Source organism: Lissotriton vulgaris, chromosome 10 (genome assembly GCF_964263255.1).
Source record: "Lissotriton vulgaris chromosome 10, aLisVul1.2, whole genome shotgun sequence".
Classification (NCBI taxonomy): domain Eukaryota; kingdom Metazoa; phylum Chordata; class Amphibia; order Caudata; family Salamandridae; genus Lissotriton; species Lissotriton vulgaris.
Window position 1 is genome coordinate 25,211,845 of NC_141698.1, and position 25,438 is coordinate 25,237,282.

The window sequence follows — 25,438 nt, forward strand, 5'->3', positions numbered from 1 at the left end:
GAAAGTAATGATGTATTGCTTTTAAGAAATCGCACATCTGCGACTTCTTAAAAGCACCCGCAATTTTAGAACTCGCAACAATGTTACGAATTCTAAAATTGCTTCATGCATCCCAAAAAGCACTTTTGCATTCGCAAACGGCCGATTTTAAGTAATCGCACCGTTTGCGACTACAAAAATGCTTGATGCATGTGGGCCAATGCGTGGTGCAAGCCTCAGTGGCCTCCTCGTCAGAGCCCCAGCACTTAATATTTTACAAATTAAGCTCTGCCTGCAAATACGGAGGCTGACGCCCTGCTGTCCTGCAGCCTGGGGGGTCCATGGCAGCGAAGGTGGCTGGCAGGGGGGTGTCTGCATGGCTGGGGGCAGACCGCTCTGCAGATGTGCACACAGCAGGAACAGAGGCCTGCTGGCGCGCGGAGCGTTCCTGATGCACGTGCCGGGCGTGTTTCTTAGTTGTACGCCGGTCGCCTGGATCCCAGCTCCCTCGTCATCCTGGCATGGCACCCACCAGCGCCTGCGTCCCTAGGCAACGCCTCCTACCCACTTTCTATTTCTTGATTTAGACACGCGCTGCGCCCACGGAAAGGTCCCAGCACCGCGGGCGCGGGGGGGGCGTGTGCGGGGTGAGTCAGCGCGGGGAAGCCGTGCTTATAAAAAGAACCAGGCGTGGCCCCCTCCGCGCACTGCGCACGGCGCTGGGCGGGACCCCTGTCACCCGAGCCCGGTGCACTGTGTCTGATGTGACCAGGGAGGGCAGGCCTCTCTCTCCATCCTCTTCATCAGGAGCTGCTCTAGCGCCAAGGATGCTCCCAGGTACCGCGCGGCGCCCTCCCTGTGCCAGCCACTCCGCACTGGCAGCACTCAGCGCGTCATCGGCCATAAACACGCGGCCATGCCCAGGGAATCCCCTAAGTGCCCGAAGCCGCGTCAGCTGTTCGAGCCGCAGCTAGCCCGGAGACTGAAAGGAAATGCAAGTCTGGGCTCGGAGCAGGAGCAGGACAGATGAGCCAAGGAGAGATGGGTTATTTAAAAAGAGGCGGGCAGCCAGCAGTGGTCTGGGTGAACTTTCTAAAGGGTGCGCTGCCTCGAATTACAGAGCAATGGTGTGTGGGCCGTGGAGGGCCTAGCATCTGCTCCAACAGTAAATGTGCCCAAACCCTCAATTTGTGGGATTTGGGGCAGGTAAGTGTGTGATCAACCCCACCTGAGGATGGGGGCATAATTGTTTTTCAACATTTTCATTTCCCTGGGGTGCCAATTGGGCCCTGGGGTGGGGCGGGGGTGGGGGGGGGGGGTGTAATTGTGAGTTAGTTTCCCTTATTGTGTTTGTTATAAGTTCAAGTTCTTTTTTTGCCTGGTAGGTTATTTTGCACATGGTGCTGATCTAAGGCTTTGGACAGCTAAGACATGGTCCCTTCAGTGATTCTTAGATATGCGGGTTGCACACCAACTCATACTTTTAGTTCTTAATCTTTTTATCCGTCAATCTTTACCATTGCGTGCTCACTGGGGACGTCCCTAGCCCAAACTGCACGTGTAAACTAAACATCATTATTATCGGGGCGACATTTTCGCCCCAAAACCGATGGCGCAGCTGAAGCTGCTGATGCACTTTTTGTTTCTCGAATCTTTTTTACTTTTTTTTTAATGAACTCCTTTTTTCTCCAATTGTTCATCCCAATCTTTCATTTTAAAACTGTTTGAATCCGCATGCAAGGTAATGCAATTTTCCCAGGTTTGTCATGTTTAAGATGTGCCCGTCCGGAGTGGACCTCTCTTTGAAAACACAAACAGACGCAAAGTTCATCCGAAAGCAGTTTATTAAAACCCAGTGCATTTCTGTCAATATCAAAACTAAGGATAAGAGCTCATTAGTTGGTCACCTTCTCTATCACCCACCGGGTAACACCCCCACTTTTGGGGAACATTTATCTGACTTGATTGCCCACTGCGCTCTCAAAGACACTAAGTACCTAATCTTGGGGGATCTCAACCTACGCTGGAACAAAGCCAGCAACACGCTAATTCACTCTCTCAATCATCTCCTCTGCGACAATAACCTTGTCAAACACTGCTCGGAAGAAATTCACAACACAGGAGCGACCTTGGATGCCATCATTGCCCATCGAGACGCAATCACGATTGACTTCATTCTTCCAGTGAACTGGTCGGATCATCACATGATCCTATTCCACATCAACAAAAGAGTCCTATCCCTGCCTCCTGTTCAAGACCCCCCCAAATGGTCCAGAAATCTCTCCCAGATCCCCCTGGACGTTATGGAAGAAAGGCTAAAGGTGCTCTTACCCCGCGCCAATGATCTCTCCACAAATGACCTCACCTCGCTCTATAACACGAATATGGTTACCCAGCTGGATCAACGAGCACCCCTGAAAGTTAGAAAAAAACAAGCCATTCCGTCCCGATCTTGGCTTGACTCCGACATCAATGATGAAAGGAGACAACTTAGAGCATCAGAAAGACGCTGGAGGAGCATGCCCACTACCTTCCACCGCGATCAACTCAGAATCCTCAGGAAGAAATACAACAGCGATATCTAGAACAAAAAATCGGTATATTTCCGCTCTGCACTGGACTGCGCAAAAAAGAGACCCAAGGAGCTCTTCAGGATCATCAGACAACAAACCTCCAAACCAGATACGTCCTTGGGGCAGGCTTCCAAGGAACAGAGCGATCACTTTGCCACCTTCTTCAATGACAAGATCTCCAAGATCGAGCGCTCTCTGGTCACCAACTGCTCCCCCCCTCCCCGTAGCAGCCTGGTTGGAGTGCTTCATTGTGCTCTCACCCGTAACACTAAACCCTGGTCACTCTTCCGGCCCATTCCAGAAGAAGAGATAGCCAAACTTATCTCCACCTCCAAACCTTCATTTCACACCCTAGACCCTCTCCCTGCTCTACTCACCAAAAAATTGAAACTCTCCCTAGCTCCACTCTGGTGTAGGATTATAAACAGCTCCCTCAAAACCGGAATCATTCCAGATTGTTTGAAAGTGGGACAAGTCACCCCGCTACTAAAAAAACCAGGCCTGGACACAAACAACCTAAACAACTTCAGACCCGTCTCCAACCTCCCTCTTTTCTCTAAAATCCTAGAAAGGTGTATACTCCAACAACTAACTCAACACCTGGACATCACCAACCTCCTTGACTCCCATCAGTCGGGATACAGGAAAGGGTGCAGCACAGAAACCGCAATCCTCAATATAATTGATGATATACACAAATCTCTGGACTCAGACCAATGCTGCCTCCTCATTCTCCTAGACCTATCGGTAGCATTTGACACAGTTGACCACAAACTTCTCCTCAAAGCTCTCGAAGAAAGGGCTGGTCTAGACGAGGTGGTCCTCAAATGGTTCTCTTCATTCCTACATAACCGCTCCCAAAGAATCAACATCAGAAGCTTCGAATCCGACCTTCAGCCAGTCACGAGGGAGTCCCCCAAGGATCAGTGCTCTCCTCTTCAACATTTACATGGAACCCCTCGCCACCCTACTCAGAAAAGCTAACAAGCTAACAAGAGATCGATGCGCTTAACAGGAACCTCACCTTGGCTGACTCTGTGAAATCATTAGGCATTACGCTAGACTCAAAACTGGACATGACCAAACACATCAAGATTTCGGCTAAGAGCGCCTTCCTTAACCTGGAGCTACTAAATAAAATAAAACCCTTCATTCCAACCAAAGATCTTAAAAAAGCCACTCAAGCAATGGTGCTGTCAACACTCCATTATGGAAACACAGTCCTCTCGGGAATAGCAAAAATACACCGTGCCCCGCTAAAAAACAACGCTCAATGCAGCTGCCAGAATGGTCACTGGAATAAAGAAATTTCACCATATCTCTCCTGCACTCAAAGAACTCAATTGGCTACCAATAGAAATGCGGGCAAACTTCAGAACGGCCTGCCTCACCCACAAAGCCCTCCACACAGGCAAACCCGAATATCTGGCGTCCAAACTAAAAAAATCAGGTCAGAATAGGAACCTCAGAAGCTCTAATATCTTACTTCTCATCCCGCTCAAACCACAAAAACAAAAAACCACGGCCAGATCCTTCGCCGGAAATGCACCCAAAATATGGAACTCTATCGCCCCACATCAGAACTATGCCCTCCTTTTTTAAATTCAAAAGACAGCTCAAAATCCTTTTCCTCGAGCGATCATTATCGATTAGATAGGATCAGTCCGAGTGCTGAAAATGGCACTGATCCTCTCTCGGCTGGGGGCTTACAACCCCATGTAATGGAACTCTTCAACATCTTCTTTACTATATCTCTAATTTGGAGTGTCTCACTTTATTCATTATGTTCTGCTCTCTTTTGCTCGCTTTATTGTAATATGCTCTGCTCTCGCTCGTGGGCTAACAAATCCTTGTAATGGAACTCTGCAACATCTTCGTTACTATGTCTCTTTTCCGGATTGTTTCTCTCTATTGAAACATGTTCTGCGCTCTTTTGCTCGCTTTATTGTATTATGTTTCTGCTCTAGTTTGTTCTGTTTTGTAACTGTTGTGCAGCGCACCGATACCCTCTGGTCAGGCTAGCGCTATACTAAACTTCGTAAAAAAATAAAAATCTCTAAAAAAGATCTCTTGTGAAAAATCATATTATGTGCCACAGTGCTACCAAAAATAACCTCCTGACACCCCTGACAAAATTCGGTCCCTTCACTTTATTGTTGTTTTAACTCAATATTCACTCAGTCAGTGACATCCCTATCAACTCCATCCCCCGTGTATCTCCTCTTTTTCTTCTCCCCGCTATCTGCATATCCCGTCTTCAACCACCATGTCTCTCTTCTCTTTCTTCCACCCACTATCTACGTGTCCCACCCATATTGACTGAGTGAATATTGAGTTAAAACAACAATAAAGTGAAGGGACCGACTGCAGTGTAGTGTAGTCCAATCTGCATTGAAGGCCGATACCACCACACAGCGCACAGGGACAGTGCTCATTTGGAAGCTATCCAATGGATTTCAGCCACAAATTCCTCATTTCCTGCAGATGCTGGAAGTAAAGTCAATCCTGTAGAACTTTTGCCCCAATGACTACTTCCATCTTTTTGTGGACAATGCGTTTTTGAGAAAACTATACCCCAGACGAATTTGAGTACCAAAGATTTTCTAAAGGAGCATGATGCACTCTCATTCTAGGGCACAACTGCAAGCTCCCACTTCACCCGGGGGGATGAAAGAAGTTCTGGGCTTACACACCTCATGGGAGAAATGCAAAAACCAACAGTGCAGTGTTACTGGTCTGGTCTTATGGTTCTGGCAACACCTAGCTTCTAATCGGTCTTGACCACGGATTGTTTTTTTAATCTGCAGTGGATGCGGCATTGTAATAATGACTCTGCTGTAGTGCCCGGGACCAGCTAGACCATGTTGTTCAAAATGTGGCCAGCTGCGAAACACGAGTCTGCCAAGTTTCGACAAATATACTACTGGGAAGAATATAGCAGTCGATGAGTCACTGAACCTATAAAAAGGACAGCTGTGTGCAGGCAGCACACATCAAGCAAAATATCTCATTACAGCATTAAGCTGTGCATTATGTGTGAGACCTCCTGTTGGTTTCTATACAACCTGAGTGTAAATACTTGGAAGGAAGCCATACAGTGTTGCCACAGTGACTTGCGGTACAATTTGGAGTTGCTGCAAAGGAGCGTGTTTGCAGGAAGCTGCAAAAAGTCCATATCCGTGCATTTGAACAAACTGCTAGCTATCAAATCCTCAGATAGGCGGCAAGTATATATGCTCACTACAATAAGAGTATTTCTTTGGTCACAGTTGGGGGTCAGTTAGAAGAACTACATAAGCCCCACTATATATTTAAGTACAAGTACATGGGTGAAGTGAATACAAATTATCAGGTATTTCTACCGTATAATGGGACTTGTAAAACTCACCATGGTTGTCTGTCCATCTGATTGAGTTGACAACATACACAGGCTAATGTCGGACTATCAAATTCAAGTTCAAATAAAGCTTTATCCCATTGTAAAATTGTTCAATCATAAAAGCAGTACATACATCAGTGTAATCAAAATGACAATATAAAAGTGATATAACTCCTTGATGTCAGTCATGCATGAAAATTAAAAGACATATATATAGTCAGGAATAGTAGATTAAAATCCAAAAGGTAACTAAAACACCAAGCTCTTCCTGTAAGCGACCGCCCTTTTCAAAAACATCGCAACTTTCCAGATCATGTCCGCATTATCCAGGGTTTGCAGTGCAATATACGCAGGATGACAAGTCCTAAATCCCATCATTTTCAACATTGGTCGGATCCACACTTTCCTTATTGCAGAGTAAAAACCACAAAAAAAGAGAACATGGATGGTGGATTGACATGAGCAATCATCACAAGGACAGGCTATCAGAGTACGACTCCAATTATTCATATTAGGCAAGTTGGTGAGTCTGTGTAATATACCGAGTCGAAATCTTGTTAATAAGAACCCGTCATAGCCTGCTGGGACTATGGCTAAATAGGGCTGTATTTTAAAGACGCTTACAATCATTTGGTTATCCAATACAGAGGGCTTGAGTATTTCAGTTGTCAGCCTTGTCATTCCAAGCAACGCTATACCTTTCTTTTTTAATTCCTTCCTGCTTACTGATTGCAAGAATTCGGGGTGAGTAAAATACTCAGGATGACGTAGATTCTGCATAAAATTAAAAACATAATAAATCCAGAGAATCTTTAAAACATTTTCCAATTTTAAAATGTCCTATAAAATATCCTTATTTAATCTGGATTCTTCTTAAATCCATACACGATGCCACAGTAAGACTGGTTCGAGTTTAATCATGTCAGTCAGATACGTTAATCCCAATTCGGCATGACAAATGTAGGCAGATGTTGTTCTGGGTACAGACAATAAATATCTTAACATTTTATTTTCCACTACTTGCAAAGAAATAGTATTTGCAATACCCCAGACCCTTAGATTGCGGTAGAAGTACATTTTGCCGGATAGATTTGTAAAAGTTCCAGTGGTGGTCGTTTCCCTAATCTTTTCGAAAACTGGTTGAGTGTGAATATAGTGTTAATTAAACTAAGCGTTTTAGATCTTGTTGCCTGTGCCCATTTGTCTTCTTGGTGGAACATGACACCCAGATATGGGAAGGATTTTGTTGTTTCAAGCTTTTGATCCGCAATAAACATTTCATGAAATTGTTTCCTCCCCGCGCCACATCTCATAACATAAGTCTTAGACGTGTTCACTGTTAGTTCTAAACCCCGCATAAAATCATTAAAACCATTCTGAACTCTCTGTAAACCGGCATATAAAAGGGCAGAGATTAGACGGCCATTACTCTTAGGGAAGTCAACGTTTTGCTTAATTAATGCGTCCTCCAGATCATTTATGTATAAATTAAAAAGGAATGGTGCGAGGACACATCCTTGACGGACTCCCCTACATATTGGGATTGGAGTTGTGATTCCACCCTTAACATCAAAACGGACTCTAGTTTGAGCATTACAGTAAAACCGCCTTAAAAAGTGAATAATTTGGAGGTCCACTCCTATCTTTCCTAAAATCTCCCACAGTTTAATATGTCGTACCGAATCAAAAGCAGCTGTCAAATCTACAAAGGCTAAAAACAAGTTACCATTTTTCACACGAACATATTTTCCCACCAATAAGGCAAGATTAAGAGACTGCTCAATGGTGCCCACTCCTTCGCAAAAAGCACACTGCAGATCGGAAAGAATCCTATTATCAGACACCCAGGCTTTTAGTCTTACTAAAATTACACGACCTTAGATTTTTGTCATTGAGTCGAGTAATGAAATGGGCCTGTAACATCTAGGGTCTGGGCGGTTTCCTTTTTTGAAGATGGGGACTATAATTGACTTGGTCCAAGTTGCTGGGAATGGAGCGTAGCAGCTAGCATTCGCTATTTGCGTAACGATTGGGCCCCAAAAGGATAAGTCTGATTTAAAAAGGTCACTGGGAACCCCATCTGGTCCGGGCGCCTTTTGCCCACAGGTGTTGGAGATTGCCGTCACCACCTCATCTAGGGTGAATTTGAATTAATACGATGTCGCTTTCAATCCTGTCTATCCCCCTAAAGACCTCTGTAAAATGCTCGATCCACTGTTGTTCTGAGATGGTAATCTCAATGGAGGGGCCCCCGTCTAGTTTCAAGAAAGATGCTTTTAACGCCTTCCATAAAGCACTGCTATCCCTACTCAAAGTAGCCGAATGAACGGACTCCCAGGCATCCCTTTTCAGGCCATCTCTTCTCCCCGTAATTGCTCGATTGTACGTTCTCCTGATCTCGCGGGATACTGTGGAGAATCTATTTTAAATTTGTGTGTGCTTTCGTGCATTGTGAGTCAAACCAGCCTGCTTGTTTTGCTTTCCTGGACTCATGAACAAAGAGGGCCTCCCTCACAGTGCTAGATATTGACTCCAAGGCCTCTTTAATGCTACTTGGGCCAGCTAGATCACTAGTACAAATATCAAATTTGTCTTTGCACTTAGTCGCCACCGTTTTTAGAACGTGATCGGGGTCAACCATAGCCCATTTCAGTGCATAACCATTCGTTCTATCCATTACAAGTGACTACAACGGCTGTGGAGCAATATTAACCCTTTTTGTACTTTTTAAACAACCTTTCAGTGTTACACTAAGTGGGAAATGGTCACTTAGAGATATATCTCCAATGTGAAATGAGCTTACTTGAGAGGCATAACGATTTGACAGCAATAAGAAATCAAGTGTGGAATATAAGCCATGCGCGCTAAAAGTATAACCCATAGGTACTGATTCCAAGCACATTTCATTTACAAATCCTAAGTCCAGGGTAGATAACAGCTCATTTAACCGCTCCCCAACTTTTGAGTGAGTGAAATGCGTGCAACTGAGCCCTTCCTCTACATCGAATCCACACCCATTTGAGTCATCAATAGGACATAACCCACAATTAAAATCTCCTCCAAAAATGATCCTAGTATCAGAGACACTTTTACGCCATAGAGATTGAACTTCAATATTTAACTCGTTAAAGATGGCTTCTAATTCAAGCGTGCCAATATTATTATACAGATTAATCAAAATGATTGATCGCTTGCTATCGATCTATCTTAATGTTAATAATTTGGAAGAAAGCATTAGTGAAGACATGGAGGAACAGGCTTTATCATTCACGACCGGGGAGGTTAGTCTGGTAGCAGCTTTGAGCGTTGCCCGTTGAATTTGTTTCTGTAGCACACTTCTTTTCTTCCTGGTTCCCTGATCTGAACCCTTCTTGCCACCCTGGGTTCTCGTTGCTTTCTGTCCTCGAGTGTTAACACCAGTACTCTATGTCTCCGGCTCTTGTTCAATATTGAGACTCATGTCCTGGGCCGACAGGTTAGAGTTGTTGTTGGGGATGGGGTCCGGTGAACCAGCAATGTTATCGATTGGGCGAGGGACGATGGGAACTTCCGGTCCGTTACTTGAGGCATTGACTGAGCAATTGTCAGACTGAGGTTCATAAAGAGATTGCGGGTCCAGTGATAGCTTCCGCTCTGTTATTGCAATCTCATGCATCAGAACAGACTCCGCGCGCACAAGGAACGCATCCAAGGTCCCCGCCACCCCGGAGCCCACCCCTAATTTGCGACCAGTCATTTATGCAAATATAGTCACTAATAACTTGAAACTTACTCAGCTCGGGACAGATTAGGGTCTGTGACTGTAAGAAATACATGTGTTAGAAGGCTGGCCCAGCCCAGCCTCTTTCAGGCTCTGACGGGCTCAGACATGCCCGCCCTTGGTCCAGTGCTTCGTCCCGCACCGCGGGTGGAGAGGCAGCGCTTTAAGCACGATGGCCATGCCTCCCCCTCACTTGCGGCAGCTGTAGGTTGCCTGGTGCACCCTGGGGGCTGAAGTCCTCACCCCGGGTGTTGTGGCGTTGGGATCCGAAATTACAGCAGGTTTGGCAGCGCAGCGTCCTCCAGCAACCCAGCTTCTTACTTACTGGGAAGAACGTGTAAATCTTCTTCCACCGCCAAAATTTCAATGTTAGAGGATGTGCCACTTTCAGCTGTTTCCGCTGTATCAGGAATAGCAACGGTCACTTGACCTTCAGTACTTTCTCCCCTTTCAAGCTTAACCCCGGGCTCCGCGACCCCCCTACTTCCACGCAGCCTTGATTCCCGGGTTCTCAAGCGGGTATTTTTCAGCCATTTTCGGCCACGATTTTCGGCCGCGGTGCGTGGCTCTTCCTGCTCTGCTGAGCTCCTGCTGATATCCTTCCTTGACTTTCATTTGGCCGTTATCGATAGCTTACTGATGTAGAAGCAGCTATCGCTACTTCAACTGTTGTGAGGCATGTTGCAAGGCTACCGGAACAGCACTTTGCTCACCACATTCTGCAACAGAGAAAAAGAGTAATCCATATTGCTGATGCACAGTCTGCGCTTGGCAAAGAAAGAGTCAGAAGTGTTGTTAGTGTGCACACTGTGTCACTGGAGCCAAGCTGTCCCCGGCTGATGAGCCCATAACTAGGGCGAAACTGGTCCAGAGTTGCTTTTGTTCGGGTTTAGGGAGATCCTGGCTTGGCAGTCGGGCTGGACTGTTTCTATTGGAGGAGGGTTAAGACTGATTTGCATGTAGCTGGGTTCAAACTGCGATGGCATGGTGTGCAAAATAACAATGGATTGCGATGCGGCCCAAGTGATTGCTAGTGGCTGAGATTATTTCAAGCATTCCATCCGTCACTGTTTTGTGTACGCAACGGTGGATCAGGCATCCGCTTGGTTTCGATGGAGTACCCTGTCCGCAAAACCCTAAGGTCCTTATTCTTTCTGTAAGTGCACTTTAGAGAAACTAGAAGTGTCTGCATCAGAATATGAGCCTCCGTTTTAAAACTTAGATACGTTCACATTGTCAGAGAGCCACGTTCCAAGACACCCTCCAACCAACAGAACATCTTGGACAGAGCAATTTGGTGCCCCCCCCCCCTTTCCAGGAACTCATGGTATTCACTGAACTATTAAGAAGAGGTCCAGGTAGGACATCATGTGGACCAAGCAGAAGTCTGGAGGCCTGCTCCTGACATGCTGAATGCCCCTCTGGGTCACAGTGAGCAAAGAAGTAAGTGCCTGAACATCGCATCAGCTTTGGGCGCGACGTCTGTCAAAGGGCTGATGGCAGCATGTCAAAAACATCTTCCCCTTATGAACTCTAAGTGGTCTCAGGTGTACACTTTGTGCTGATCTCCGCACTGATCATAGTACAACGAATATTTTATTGCGCAAAATGCAGTGGTATAAAGTATTCCAAACGTCATGGAAAGTACACACTAATGTCAGCCTCCGTGGAGCGTCACCACTGCCCATTTCTAAATAGTAGCCTCTTAGTGAAAGCTAAAGCCAACCTAGAACATTCACTTTGCAGCCAGGCCTATAGTTAGCAAGATAACCAAGAAGAAACTTCACACATCTCCAATCCTAGCTACTGCTTATTATTTAATTAAATAGATTTGTGAAATATATTTAAAACCCTAGCATTCTAAATAATCGGGGTCCTCTGTTTAAGGGGCTCAGCAGATGTGACTCCAGAAATCTCTGAGTATGACCACTGCTGATTGTTTGACCGCTTCAGCGCGGCACAAATTTTCCCGCTGTGCTGAAGATTCGAAAACGGGCGTGGTCGTGACGGAACGGTTCCGTCATCAGCACAGCCCAATCGACGCTGATGATGGAACCGTTCCGTCATGAGCCTCAAAGGGGTTAATCCACAGTCCATTCATTACAGCTGGTCATTCAAACTGCACTAAGGCCCATTGTTAGCTCCGCCTTGTGGGCAGTAGCTTCAACGATCTCTGATTTCTATGGCAAGGATGTCTTTTTAAAGAAAATTAAAAGTTGCTATCTGAAATCCTCCTGTATTCTTAATTACATAGTTAAAGACTGAGTACATACCCGTGGTCCTACTTTTGCATCATAGGTAGCTGCATTAAAATCACAGATGTTGAATAATTCCCCGCAACAAACACAAAACGGTAGAGGAGGACCTAGAGGAGATTTAAAGACCAAGCTCTGGGTACTATCCCCAACAGAACCAATATACACCAAAGGTACCAGAGGGTCTCAGATAAGTGTGCCCACATACAAGAAACCAGACCTGAACTCACCCTTACAACCAGGTAGTGACACAGAGAGCTCTCCGTGGATGAGGACAAGTACCCATCAGTCACCATTCGGATCCGCCCTTCATCATTTGGGATTTTATCCGTACCACCCGTCAGAGATTTATCGGTACTCTCCTAGGAGGTCAACCCGGTGGTAGGGGGTAGCCTCACCAGAGTAAGAGGACGACAGTGTGGTGTACCACTCGATGTAGGTGAGTGGTAAACAAGATGGGACTGGGGTGTGCAGTGCAAAAGAAGATGTGAGGGAACAAAAAACCAAAGGGAGTGGATTTAAAATTGGTTAAGGCTAAGCACCCAACAATGATTTATTCCAATTGTGCTTACCGTACCAATGTTAAAAACAATACGCCTGCTGACTGACCAATTACGTGGACAGCCTCAGGACAGTGTGGTCGACTAGTTTCAGCAATTCAGCGACTTATTTTGTCATTGCTTTCTTCAGGACCAATAATACAAATAAAAGCTACTACACCATGTGAAAAAAAGTAACACCCTAAGAACACACAACAAGTGCAGACAGTCACCTGAACGTTCTGGGTGTCCTTACAGTCTGTGCAGAACACTAAACATGTAAGGTAAGATGGCCTCACCCCACCTGGCTGTGGCTCAGGGGAAGAATGAAGCACCGCTCTAACCGTCGGTACTCCTGGCCGGCGTCTTGGCCATCTGGACCTCCCCAGATGGCCAAGACGCCGGCCAGGAGTACCGACGGTTAGAGCGGTGCTTCATTCTTCCCCTGAGCCACAGCCAGGTGGGGTGAGGCCATCTTACCTTACATGTTTAGTGTTCTGCACAGACTGTAAGGACACCCAGAACGTTCAGGTGACTGTCTGCACTTGTTGTGTGTTCTTAGGGTGTTACTTTTTTTCACATGGTGTAGTAGCTTTTATTTGTATTATTGGTCCTGAAGAAAGCAATGACAAAATAAGTCGCTGAATTGCTGAAACTAGTCGACCACACTGTCCTGAGGCTGTCCACGTAATTGGTCAGTCAGCAGGCGTATTGTTTTTAACATTGGTACGGTAAGCACAATTGGAATAAATCATTGTTGGGTGCTTAGCCTTAACCAATTTTAAATCCACTCCATTTGGTTTTTTGTTCCCTCACATCTTCTTTTGCACTGCACACCCCAGTCCCATCTTGTTTACCACTCACCTACATCGAGTGGTACACCACACTGTCGTCCTCTTACTCTGGTGAGGCTACCCCCTACCACCGGGTTGACCTCCTAGGAGAGTACCGATAAATCTCTGACGGGTGGTACGGATAAAATCCCAAATGATGAAGGGCGGATCCGAATGGTGACTGATGGGTACTTGTCCTCATCCACGGAGAGCTCTCTGTGTCACTACCTGGTTGTAAGGGTGAGTTCAGGTCTGGTTTCTTGTATGTGGGCACACTTATCTGAGACCCTCTGGTACCTTTGGTGTATATTGAATAATTCCCCGCTGCTTGCGCGCACCCTGGAACAGCTTTTAAATGTATATAGTCCTTGGAGAAATTGACATTGTAGAATGTTTCAAATTCAAGTTAATTTCCTGTGGATCTTCTGTGTTAGACTGTCAGAGATGTAATTTTCTTTCTGAAACACAGAAAATGTTGATGACACTGATTAGCTTCTTGAGTGTACATCATCTGTCAATACCTTAAGCATATAGGGCCCGATTCACAGAATGAACTTAAGACTCAATCCTAAACTTACTACTATTTTGTTATTCACAGAAGTTAGGATTTTGTGTCAAGTCTGTCTTAAGTCGGTCTTAAGTCTGTCTTAAGTCTGTCTTAAGACAAAATCCTAATTTCTGTGAATACCAAAAGTTGTAAGTTCATTCTGTGAATGCCAAAATAGTAGTAAGTTTAGGATTGAGTCTTAAGTTCATTCTGTGAAAATTTTCTCAAAGTGGAACTGAGTAGGAACGGGTGAGAATAATTGAGACTAGATTAGTCCGGGGGATTGAATAAATCACAGTAAGATATGATGAGGGAAATGAGTGGGACTCAGTGAGACTGGTTGAGAATGAGTAAAACTGAGTGGATCAGAGAATGAGTGCGACAGAGTGAGTCAGAATGAGTGGAACTGAGTTGAAACAAGTGAAACTACGGGAGTCAAAGTGCGATTGAGTGATAGGTGAGTCAGCGCGAGCTTGATTGAGAGTGAATGAGAATGACTGAGATTGAGTGACACTAAGTTAGACTAACTGAGAATGAGTGAGACTAAGTGAGTGAGTCAGAGTTGAGATTAAGACTGAGTGAGAGTGAGTGAGTCAGACTGGCAAAGAATGATCCCTCGAAATCGCCCATTGGATGACGGGTAACTGCTTACAATTGAACGCAGGGAAAACCGAGGTGCTGCTCCTTGGTAAGAACCCCAGCTGTTGGAGCGACCATTGGTGGCCTTCCTTGCTGGGCCCCATCCCTCCCCCTAAAACTTTGGTAAAAAATCTGGGAGTTTGGGTGGACTCCACGTTGAGCTACCAAACCCACACCAAAAGAGTGGCAGCTACGTGTGTGGGCCTGCTGAGAAGCCTCAACCCTATTTTTGGCTTCTTTGATCCCAAAACACGTCAGCTCATAGTCCAATCTATCATTCTCTCCCGGTTGGACTATGCTAGCTTCCTACTGTTAGGCGCCAACAAAGCAGAGACAACAAGGCTTCAACGAATTCAGAATTCGGCGGCCAGGGCTATAATCGGCCTTCCAAGAAGATGCTCTGCTAGAGCCACCATACAAAGACTCCACTGGCTCCCAGTGGAAGCTAGAATCCAATTTAAGGCCCTTACCACCGCCTTCAAAATCCTCAAAACAGATGGCCCTGTACTCCTCCGTCCGCTTCTACTACCCTACACCCCCCAGCGCAATCTGCGCTCCCTAGGTCAACATCTGGTAGTGGTTCCCCGCACGAAACTCTGCCGTGTCGGGGGTCGCTCCTTCAGAGTCTTGGGAGCAAAACTCTGGAACTCCCTTCCCCGAACATTCGTTGCCTGGACAATCTGTCCGCTTTCCGTAAGGCAATTAAAACTCACCTGTTCCCACTGCCTTTCGCCTTCGGCCTCCCCCCCCCTCTCAGTAGGTTATGCTATGGTTTCTCAGCGCCGGGACGCCCCGTTGCTGGGGCAGCTGTCGCGCTTCAACAAACTCGTAACATAACATAACAAATCTCTGATAAGTCAGGCTCACTCACTGAAATTCAAGCCAAAGATTACGCCCACCACTTTTAAAAGGTATCAGCCACCACTGCATCTTTGTCTGAGCGGTACCCTTACCACGATTAGGGTGGCTGCAGTGATATGCTAACTTGTAGAGCGCTTCGAAGTCTGCAAATACATGTTCTTAATCTTGATCTTAGGGCAGGGCTAGTTTATTCACATCATCCAATGGACTTTAAGGCAATCGGCTAGACTTTCAAATGCTTTTGGGGCTAGCTCTCTTAATGAGAGTGGTGCCACCCCATGTACTGGGGGATCTAGAGGCCCCGAACTTGTGTAAGACACACTAATCTTACAAATTTCATAATGAAAATTAAGAGCCATAACTGGTCTTTGAGGACCACACAGATAACCCTCGCCCCTTGCAGCTCTTCTGCCATTATTGGTGTGTGCTCATTATAGCCGGACGGTGTACTCTAGTGACCGGCCCTTTTTGTGCTGCTCTCTAAATCATACACAAGGCAATAGCTCAGGATGGTTTTCCCACATCAGAAGTAGCTCTTGGTACTCTAAAGGTTGCGTGCTTTTGCTGTAGAGAATCTGTCGGTATTATAATCATATTTGATCTTTAGGCAGTCTTTCACTTCTATCAATCAATCAATGATTCCATTTAAAGAGCGCACTAGTCACCCGTGAGGGTCTCAAGTAAGCCTGGGCAAAGCACTACTCTACGCTTCCGTAGTTTGCGAAGTTTGCGCTACTTCGCACTACGCAAATTGCACGTTGCACAGTGCAAACACGCGCAGCATAGCGTAGTGCAGCGGTCATTTTTTGCTTGCAAACGGTCCTCAACGTCAAGTTGGCGACCGCGAGCAAGCAAAATGACATCCCGGCGAAACTTTTCCTTGTTCTCAATCAGCAACATCAAGTTGCCGATCACCAGCGTGGAGAATAAACCTCCCAGCGAGCTTCTCAACGCGGGTAGGTCAGGTTTCTCATTGCGAGTGGTCACATATGCTTGCGACCGCTCGCGATGAGAAACTACCAGTCCGCGTTGAAAAAGCTGCAGCTCGAATAGAAATCTACTCGAGCGGTCAGTACGAACAGCATTTTGCACAGTGCACTACGCAGTTCATGTAGCTACGCGTAGCTCGCGTAGTGCGAAGTGCACTTCGCGTAGCTACGCGTAGCGTGACTTCGCAAACTACACCAAGGATTAGTATCAAGGTGCTAGAAGGTGGGGGGAGTGTTGCTACTGGTCGAACAGCCAGGTCTTGAGAAGTCTCCTGAAGGTCGTTTCTTGGGTCTGTAGCAGGTGGGTGGGGAGGGTGTTCCATGTCTTCGTGGAGAGGTGGGAGAAAGATCTGCCGCCAGTGGTCGTTTGGTGGATGCGTGGGACGGTGGCGAGGCCGAGGTCAGCGGAGCGAAGCTGGCAGTTCGGGGTGTAGAAGGTGAGTCGTCTGTTGAGGTATGCCGGTCCGGTGTTGTGGGTTGCCTTGTGTGCTTGGATGAGGAACTTGAAGGTGATCCTCTTGTTGACGGGGATTCAGTGCAGGTCCCTGAGGTGGGCCGTGATGTGGCTGTGGCGGGGGATGTCGAGGATGAGGCGTAAGGATGCGTCACTTCTTCACTGAGTGCACAAATGTGTGGCTAATAAGAATCTTAGCCAATAAGTTCTATCAAATGTACCACAGACAACAAATGGGTAAAATCCTTTGACGCATCAGCCCCCTCTTCTAACACATCAGTATTTTCAGGTCAACTTCCAAACACCCCACGCTTTAAACATTCAATGCAAGGTGTAGTGCCAGGTACCCGTGGACAGTTGTGTTCGAGTGGTTTTGACAGAGCTCATAGATATGGCCTCTCGGAAACGTGCCCGAGTGCAAAGGGCGTTTGGCTGGCATCGGGGGCACGGAGAACATATCCATGAAAACACAACACTCTACGCCTGTGGTGAGAACAGTGCAAGACTTTTTCCGGAGGAGCTGCAAGACGCGGCTCAAGGGCCCTCGCGCCGCGGATGCTTGATTTATACACAATAGACCCCAAGTGCTCTTTCGGTGTCGGCAAGAGCCTCTTTTATAACCCACACATAGAATGAAGCAGCCTTCTTCTGAGAACAGTAGAGACTGAAGAGTCCTCAAATGGAAGGGGTCGCATAACGTGCTCTTCTTGGCTGAAGACAACCAATGAGTGCTAAACTGAAATAAAAATAGTTCCCATCATCTGAAGGCCATGTTTGGGTGAAGTCTATAAAAACACAGGGCTGCAGGCAGGAAGATGTGTTTTCCCTGCCACCGAGTTCAACAATATTTAATGACAGCCATATTTCAAAGTGTTTTAATGCCGAGCAAGTGGATTTATAGGTGAGAACGATTGCATATATCAGAGGGCGAGGGCGACCACGCATCACAGAGCACAGGACATCTCACTCTGGGGGGCATGGGGGGGACACTCTGTAAGGTACAGCAGTTTGCACAATTTCACAGGCGAGACAAAGCGACAGACCCCTGCCTTCTTTTCGGGGACCATGTACCATAAACAGAAACGATTTAACTCCTCCGCTGCGGCGGCTATTCCGCCGCAGCGCTAACGGTCGCAGGCTGGCGCGCGGCTCACCCGCGCTGGTGACAGAACCGTTCCGTCACGGCTCGCGGGTGAGCTGTGCTTGTGACGGAACGGTTCCGTCACGGCCCCGCCCGCTTAATTAAACCCGCTGCGCAGGCGCAAAATCAGCGCTGCGCAGGCGCGGCGGCCGGGCCGTGACGGAACCGTTCCGTCACCAGCACAGCCCACCCGAGGGGCGTGACGGAGCGGTTCCGTCAGCAGCATCGAAGGTGCTACGGAATGGGCAAAGTGGGCTCTAGCCAAGGGCCCCATCCTTGCAGGCCCCTCCCCCTCCCCCGACAGAGCCTCCTCTGTTCTGCACACTGCTTTACACGGGGAAAAAGAAGTGCAGTTACTCATTAAATTGAGCCAGGGGCGTGGCTAGTGGGCGGCGCTGGAGGCGGGGCGAAACATGGAGATACACAGACATTTCTATCAGGTATTCATTTTGCCCTTGCATTTCCGTTGATAGTAGTTCCAAACTTCCCACATCTGCAATTAACAGCTGCATATGCTAATAAAGAGAGATGTGAAGACCTGCTGGGAACAGGCCCTAAATCATAATGGAAGGAGCTTTTAATTGAATGCAAACCATCACAAGCACTATTCGGGCTTATAATCTGGGTGCCTCAGAGCAAAAGCGACTTTCGAATAGCAGCATTATTAATGAGGTCTACACCAGTTGCAGGACATATAAAAACACGTGAGTAATGTATCAATATAAAAAAAGCTTGTTAACTCATAACAGAAAATGAAAACCAAACATAATATGTTTATCTTTGCTTGTTTTGCAACATTTTCAGCTTCTGTTCCTACTTGGTTGCCTTTAGCACACTGCCTAAATATATATGTATATATATATATATATATCTATATATATATATTTCTCCAGTTCTGGTTTTGAAACCATAAAACATGCGCCGGCTCCACGGGATGCAATATTCCAAGCAATGAGACCCAGATGCGTTTCGACGGACGAGTCCGCCTTGCTCACTACATCTGGATTCACTGAGGTAAGTTTCCATTATTTCATGTTAGACTCGTGACACACAAGAGAGGTGAGTTGTCATGACAACCGGTCAGGGGGTGAAGGACATAGAAGAGTTCGTGACAAGTTGCAGGTCATGCATCATTTTGTATGAGCAAACTTTTTAACTGTAAATGATATTGAAATAAAAATAACATCTTCCAACTCTATATACACACGATGGGAAATGTATTTGTAAAAATGTCACAAATAACGAAACAATTCTTACTGAATCAATCAACACCCACTGAAAGCAGTGATGGTGATGCATGTTGCGTGCGCATCGTACTGCGAGGCTATGTTAGTTTTAACCCATATCGGCATATTGCCTGTTGGATCTTTAGGTCGCCTTTTGGCTGGTATGCTCCTCCCATCCATACACTAAGGGGGTCATTATGATTGCGTTTTTTCCGCATCCTCGGGGCCGGCGGAAGGCACCGCCGGCCCAGAGGATGCGGAAAAACTGCAGCGGACTGACCAAAGACCCACCGCCACATTAGGATGGCTGGTGGGTCCTGGTTTCCGTCCGCAGCTTTTCCGCTGCGGTCAACTTACAACCGCGGCGGAAAAGCTCTAATATGGTGACGGTGTCTCTCAGACACCGTCCACCATATAAGGATGGCCTGTAAAGTATGCTTTTCCACGGCGGGTTTTCCGCCGTGGAAAAGCATACGGAACTTCACTGCGGGCCCCCTAGGTGAAGGGGGGGGTGGGGGGTGCACATGGGGGGTACCTATGGTACCCCCCTGCATTTGCATGCAGAAAGCGGCAGGCACCGCGCGGTGCCTGCCTCTTACTGTATGCAAATGCAATGCGTGCATTTTTAACATTGCGGCGGGTGCAGCTTGAAGCTCCACCCACCGCCATGCGAAGGTTCCCTCCTGCTCTGGGGTCGCGGACGGACGCAAGTCCGTCCGCGATCCTAATGACCCCCTAAGTCTGTTATCAGTGTCCTGTGCACTATGATTGGGACGCTGGTGCGTGTTTCCTTGTGCACTTGACCTGTCGTGGGATGGCAGGGTTTGCTATATTTGCATGTAAGTTTAGCCCAAGTGGGCCCTACTGTGGGTGTTTTTAAAACCTTGTTTTGTTACACTAAGAGTGTCTGTTCCATTTCCCCACTGATTTGTGAGTTTGTTTGCAGATGTCAAATGCTGTGTTTGGAAGGTCTGCAAGGTATTGTGAAAAAATATTTGACCTAACTAGAAAAAAGGTTTGTGTGTGCCTAAACAAGAGCAAGTTAAAAATGTATGTACAAAAGGGGGAGTGAATCAGATGTTACTAGGATTGGGTTTGGGAGTGGAGGAGGCAAGTGTAGCAATCTTAGCGCTGTTACATCCTAGTATTAAAGATGTAAGCTCATGGCCTCATCAGCATTCTTGCCATTCGGGATTTTGCAATCTAACAAGATTATATATCTGGATTCAAGTCGTTTTAGTGCCAACTGTCTGTTCCCCCTCTGATGTTCTTTTTTACACTGTCCATAACAAAGTATGTTAGGTCCTCCGCTCTACCAACGTGTTGTGTGTTATTGTGGTGGGCCACAGGATACGTGGGGTCATCATTTGCGATGGCCCTGAGGTGTTGCAGTATCCTCACGTGTACAGGATGGATAGTACTGCCCACGTACATCTTGTTGCGAGTGCACCGCAGCACGTACACTGCAAAATCAGTTTTGCAGGTGTAGTTTAGCACACTGCCTATACACACACACACACATTCACACAGAAGCAAGCAGACATGCACACACAAAAGCATTACTACCTCCTGAGAGAGTCCCAACTTTTTTTTCTCTCTCTCTCTCACTCTCTCTCGCTCTCTTTTTTTTCAACACCCGGGCATCCCTTGCAAATCGCGAAAAAGCCGCTGCTGATTAGTACAGTACTGGCTCAGCTAAGAGCTAGGGCGGCGCTTTGCCTACAAAAATGTACAGGTCTGCCCCTCTCTGATACCCTCGAGCATTAGTGAGCTCACCTTTCATGAGAACCAGCACACTCCTTGGTAGTGGACAAGTGCTGGTACTCAGATCGGTATAATTAAGAAGTGTCGGTACTTAGTACCTGTGAGTACCGGCCCATTTAAAGCACTGGTTCTGCAGAGTCTTGCCCTGATGACCTTATATACTTTTTAAACATATCGTTTTAAATACCGTTTTCCATTCATTTATTTTTAATGGGGGTGATGTGTGAGAGTCTATCACTGGCATTTTGCAGGAAAATGGTGTTTATGTTTCATGCAACATCCATGAAAAAGTTTCTTACAGACCAACACAGGACCACACATATGAGGAATGGGGGTTTTCACAGAGATTATTCGCAGTAATATTAGTGAGCTGCTGCTGTGTTACAATATTAGAAACATAAGTCACTCACTATCCCTGAATATTTGATGAAACACATTTAGAATTTGGACCAGTGTCCTTTGCAGTGTCAGGGACCTCGCCAAAGAGGGCAGAAACTAGATCATACATTCAAAGCTGTTCCCCAAAACCCTTAAGATATCCCGGCCCACAACTGAGTAGATCTGTGCATAAACTGGACACAGGGACATAGGGTGCCACTCTACAAGCCCGGTATAAAACTATAGTATCTGGTACGATGCCCAGCCGTTCCTCGGGGCAGTGTGACGCAGGGGTTACAGGGCAGCCTGGCTGGGGTCTTGGCACTTGTCTATATATATATATATATATATATATATATATATATATATATATATATATATATATATATATATATATATATATATATATATATCCAGAACACAAGGTTGCCTGTTGAAGAAGGGCCCACAAGCAGGTAAGGATTCAGCTCAAGACATCTTTATTGGAGGTTGGTTGTAACAGAAGGTCAAAGCGCTGCTTCGCGTTCAGATAACCAGCCCGACGCGTTTCGTGCGTGAGCACTTAATCATGGGCTGCCGGTGGTCAGGTGTGAGGCAACAGTCGTTTCTTAAAACCACATATCAATTTGCAGTCACCGCCCATGTGGGCGTAGCTCCTCGCAGAGCATTGTGGTCTTCGTGGTTCCAAGGTTTTACCCCAGTGGGTCGCCGTGCCTCTCACCATGAAATATTGTCCAATGAATGCCCAGTGGTTCGTTCCGCCACGCTGAGCCTTCGCACATCACCTTTGCACCTCCAATAATTGGCTCCTGCTACCCACGCTGCCTCGTAGTTAAACGCTGCTGCAGGACTGGAAAACCAGCAGGGCTCCTTCTGCGACTCAGGCCAGCCGCTTAAACATCCAGAACACAAGGTTGCCTGTTGAAGAAGGGCCCACAAGCAGGTAAGGATTCAGCTCAAGACATCTTTATTGGAGGTTGGTTGTAACAGAAGGTCAAAGCGCTGCTTCGCGTTCAGATAACCAGCCCGACGCGTTTCGTGCGTGAGCACTTAATCATGAGCTGCCGGTTGTCAGGTGTGAGGCAACAGTCGTTTCTTAAAACCACATATCAATTTGCAGTCACCGCCCATGTGGGCGTAGCTCCTCGCAGAGCTACGCCCACATGGGCGTCCTTGTGTTCTGGATATATATATATATAGATATATATATATATATATATATATATATATATATATATATATATATATATATATATATATATAGATATATATATATATATATATATATATATATATTTATATATATATTTATATATATATATAAAAGAATATCTCCGAATCCCCTCTGCAGTGCCCAGCCGGAATACAGCCAAAGGAACGAAATGCAGACTCCAATTTTCGTGGATTTAGCAGGTCTTTATTTTATGTTGTCAGACGCGTTTCGAATACCTCCGTATTCTTTCTCAATTGACAAGCAGATGGTCCGCTTTTTGTTTTTATACATTTTTGGGTGTGATGCTTTCACCTATTCCCAGTGCAAATAAAATAGAAGAAATACTATATACATGTGCATGCTGGGTTTTGTAGTTTCAACACCCAAGATTACCAAATCAATTACATGGCGTTATATGGCATATATATATATATATATATATATATATGAGATCATTTTCAATAAAAGAATATATGTTGGAATAATAATAACCTTTCTGGTCACATATTGTTAATGTATAGTATAGGTCCACCTTTTTAACCCCTTCGGTGCACATGACAGCTCCACGCCGTCATGAGTCATGGTAGGCGTGTGCTCATGACGGCGTGGAGCCGTCATGCCGCAGCCGCTCCTCCCACGCCTGTGCGGGAGAATTAATGAGTGGGCGGGGTTGTGACGGAACCACGCCATCATGAGCACACGCCGCCCGTGAGGCATGTCGGCGCAGAGCCGCCATGAGTTCTAAAGCGCTGCGCCCACCCCCTAGCCCCCCCGAGCCATTGCGGAATTCGCAGCGCAGTGAAGGGGTTCATTGTTTCCTAAATGTCTATTTGCAAACATAGTCTTGGCACTCAAGCACCATCGCTCTTCAAGGGGTTTCAGGTCAATTTTTCAAGATGTACTGTAGGTGGCGGTGGCAGGTTTGGAGCGAGTCTGACACAGTAATCACACAGAACAAAATCAGCGACCAGCCAAAAAAAGAACAAGGAGAGTTTTTATTATTTACAGCCAGGAAATGTAGGGCAGATAAAATTAGGCGCTCCAGAGGAACCCAGATAGTCCTAGCACCTGCTCTGGCCCACATCCAACCACAGAAAGAACACCTGTGTGCCAAGAGTAACATGAGAACCAATGCTACATGACACACTGAGGCTGATGACTGAAGGCTCACAGCAGTTCATATCTTTCATTTTATTGCATCGCTCATACATGGCAGCGTGCAGACAATGCAAGAGCTTGAAGCAACCACAGCAATACATCAGGTCGACAGACACGTGAAGGCGTCGCCCGCTTGGGTAGCAATAAGAAATCAGCCGCGACAGTGGCACATGAAAGGGGGGAGGGTTTGGGAGTTTGAGGCTATCTTGAACCTCGAGATTAACACATAATGGGGCAGATGTATCATTCTAGCTGTTTGCGAGTCCTTAATAGCGAATTTTAGAGACTTGCTATTAAGGACTCGCAAAATGCTATGTAGGTAGAAATCGCAATAATAATTGTAATTCCTACATATTCCTTAATTGCAAATCACAAATTGCGTTTCACAATTAAGGAATCCCTTCCCATTAATTTCTATAGGCCAAAAGGCCCATAGGAATGAATGGGAATTGCATGCGCAATTTGCGAGCACACAATAGGTACTCGCAAATTGCGCATGCAATTTCAAGGGTTCCAAAAGGACACCCTGTTGCACCCCTGAAATGTGCATGTATGCACATGTGGCGCACATACATGCCCTAGGGAAAGTATGTGTGCCACATGGCACTTTGAAAAAAAGCAAAAAAGTGCATTTTTTGAGGACATCGCAAATTACCACCAACTTGAAGTTGGGGTAATCTGAGATTCCCTACAGCAAAATCGCAATTTGCGACGTCTACTAGAATAGCATTTAGGGAATCACAAATTGTGATTCTCTAAATGCTTGCACAAAATAGGGAATCGCAAATTTTGTGATTCCTTATTTTGCAAGTAGGTTTTTGCTTACCTACATTGCACACAGCTAAATTACGATCGCAAATGCTGAAATTCACAGAATTTCAGCAGCTGTGATCGCAATTTAGCTTGAGACATCTGGCCCAATGAGTCAAGGATTTTGCACATTGAGAACCTAGCTGATGCTTGTTGCGTGCCGGAAAGTTCCTGCGTGAAATGGCAGTCAGGCGTCAGTCCCGAATTTTAAATCATATAGGGTTCCCTCCGTGGTGCCTTCAACCACTGTCTCATTGTTTCCTTCACCCAGCCATACCTTTTTAAGTCGAAGCCTACCAGACAGAGCAGCTGTCTAGCTGCAAAGACATATTGGGGGACATGCTCAAGCCTTCCTTAGGATAGCCTTCCGCCCATTGGCTTTGTGTTTTTTTGTTACTCACATTTGCTTGCTTTCTAGTTGCTGGCTTTATTTGCTTTAAGCCGTCCAGCGTGTCTTCGTCCCTCCAGTAAAGCCTGCCCAGTTTACCACCTCTCTGACTGGCCCCTTGCATTCTACCACGAGTGGTCACTTTCTGGGAACTTTTTCTTATCCGTGGGGCACTCCACCAGAGAACATCTGTTGCCAGTTGTCTCCCTCTAGTTGAGGAAGCAGCAACATTGCTGTATTTCTTTGAAAAGGTTTCCTCCTATCTTTCTACTTGACTCATTTTGCTTATTTCTGCCACTATGAGTTCATCAATCTCTCATGCCTGTGAGGAAAAATGTTCTGTCTACAAGCTTATGAGTTTAGTCAGTGCTCTTTACTAACAGCATTACTTAAACAACCCTCTTCCTCAACTTCATGTTATTGGAGTCCATATAAGTCTGGTGTCAACGACGTTTCGGCCGCTATAACTGTGAGGTCATCATCAGGAGAGAGAGTACCCAGCATCTGGAATTTAAAGAGAAAAAACCTGTATAAAAATGTGCCTGGCAAACA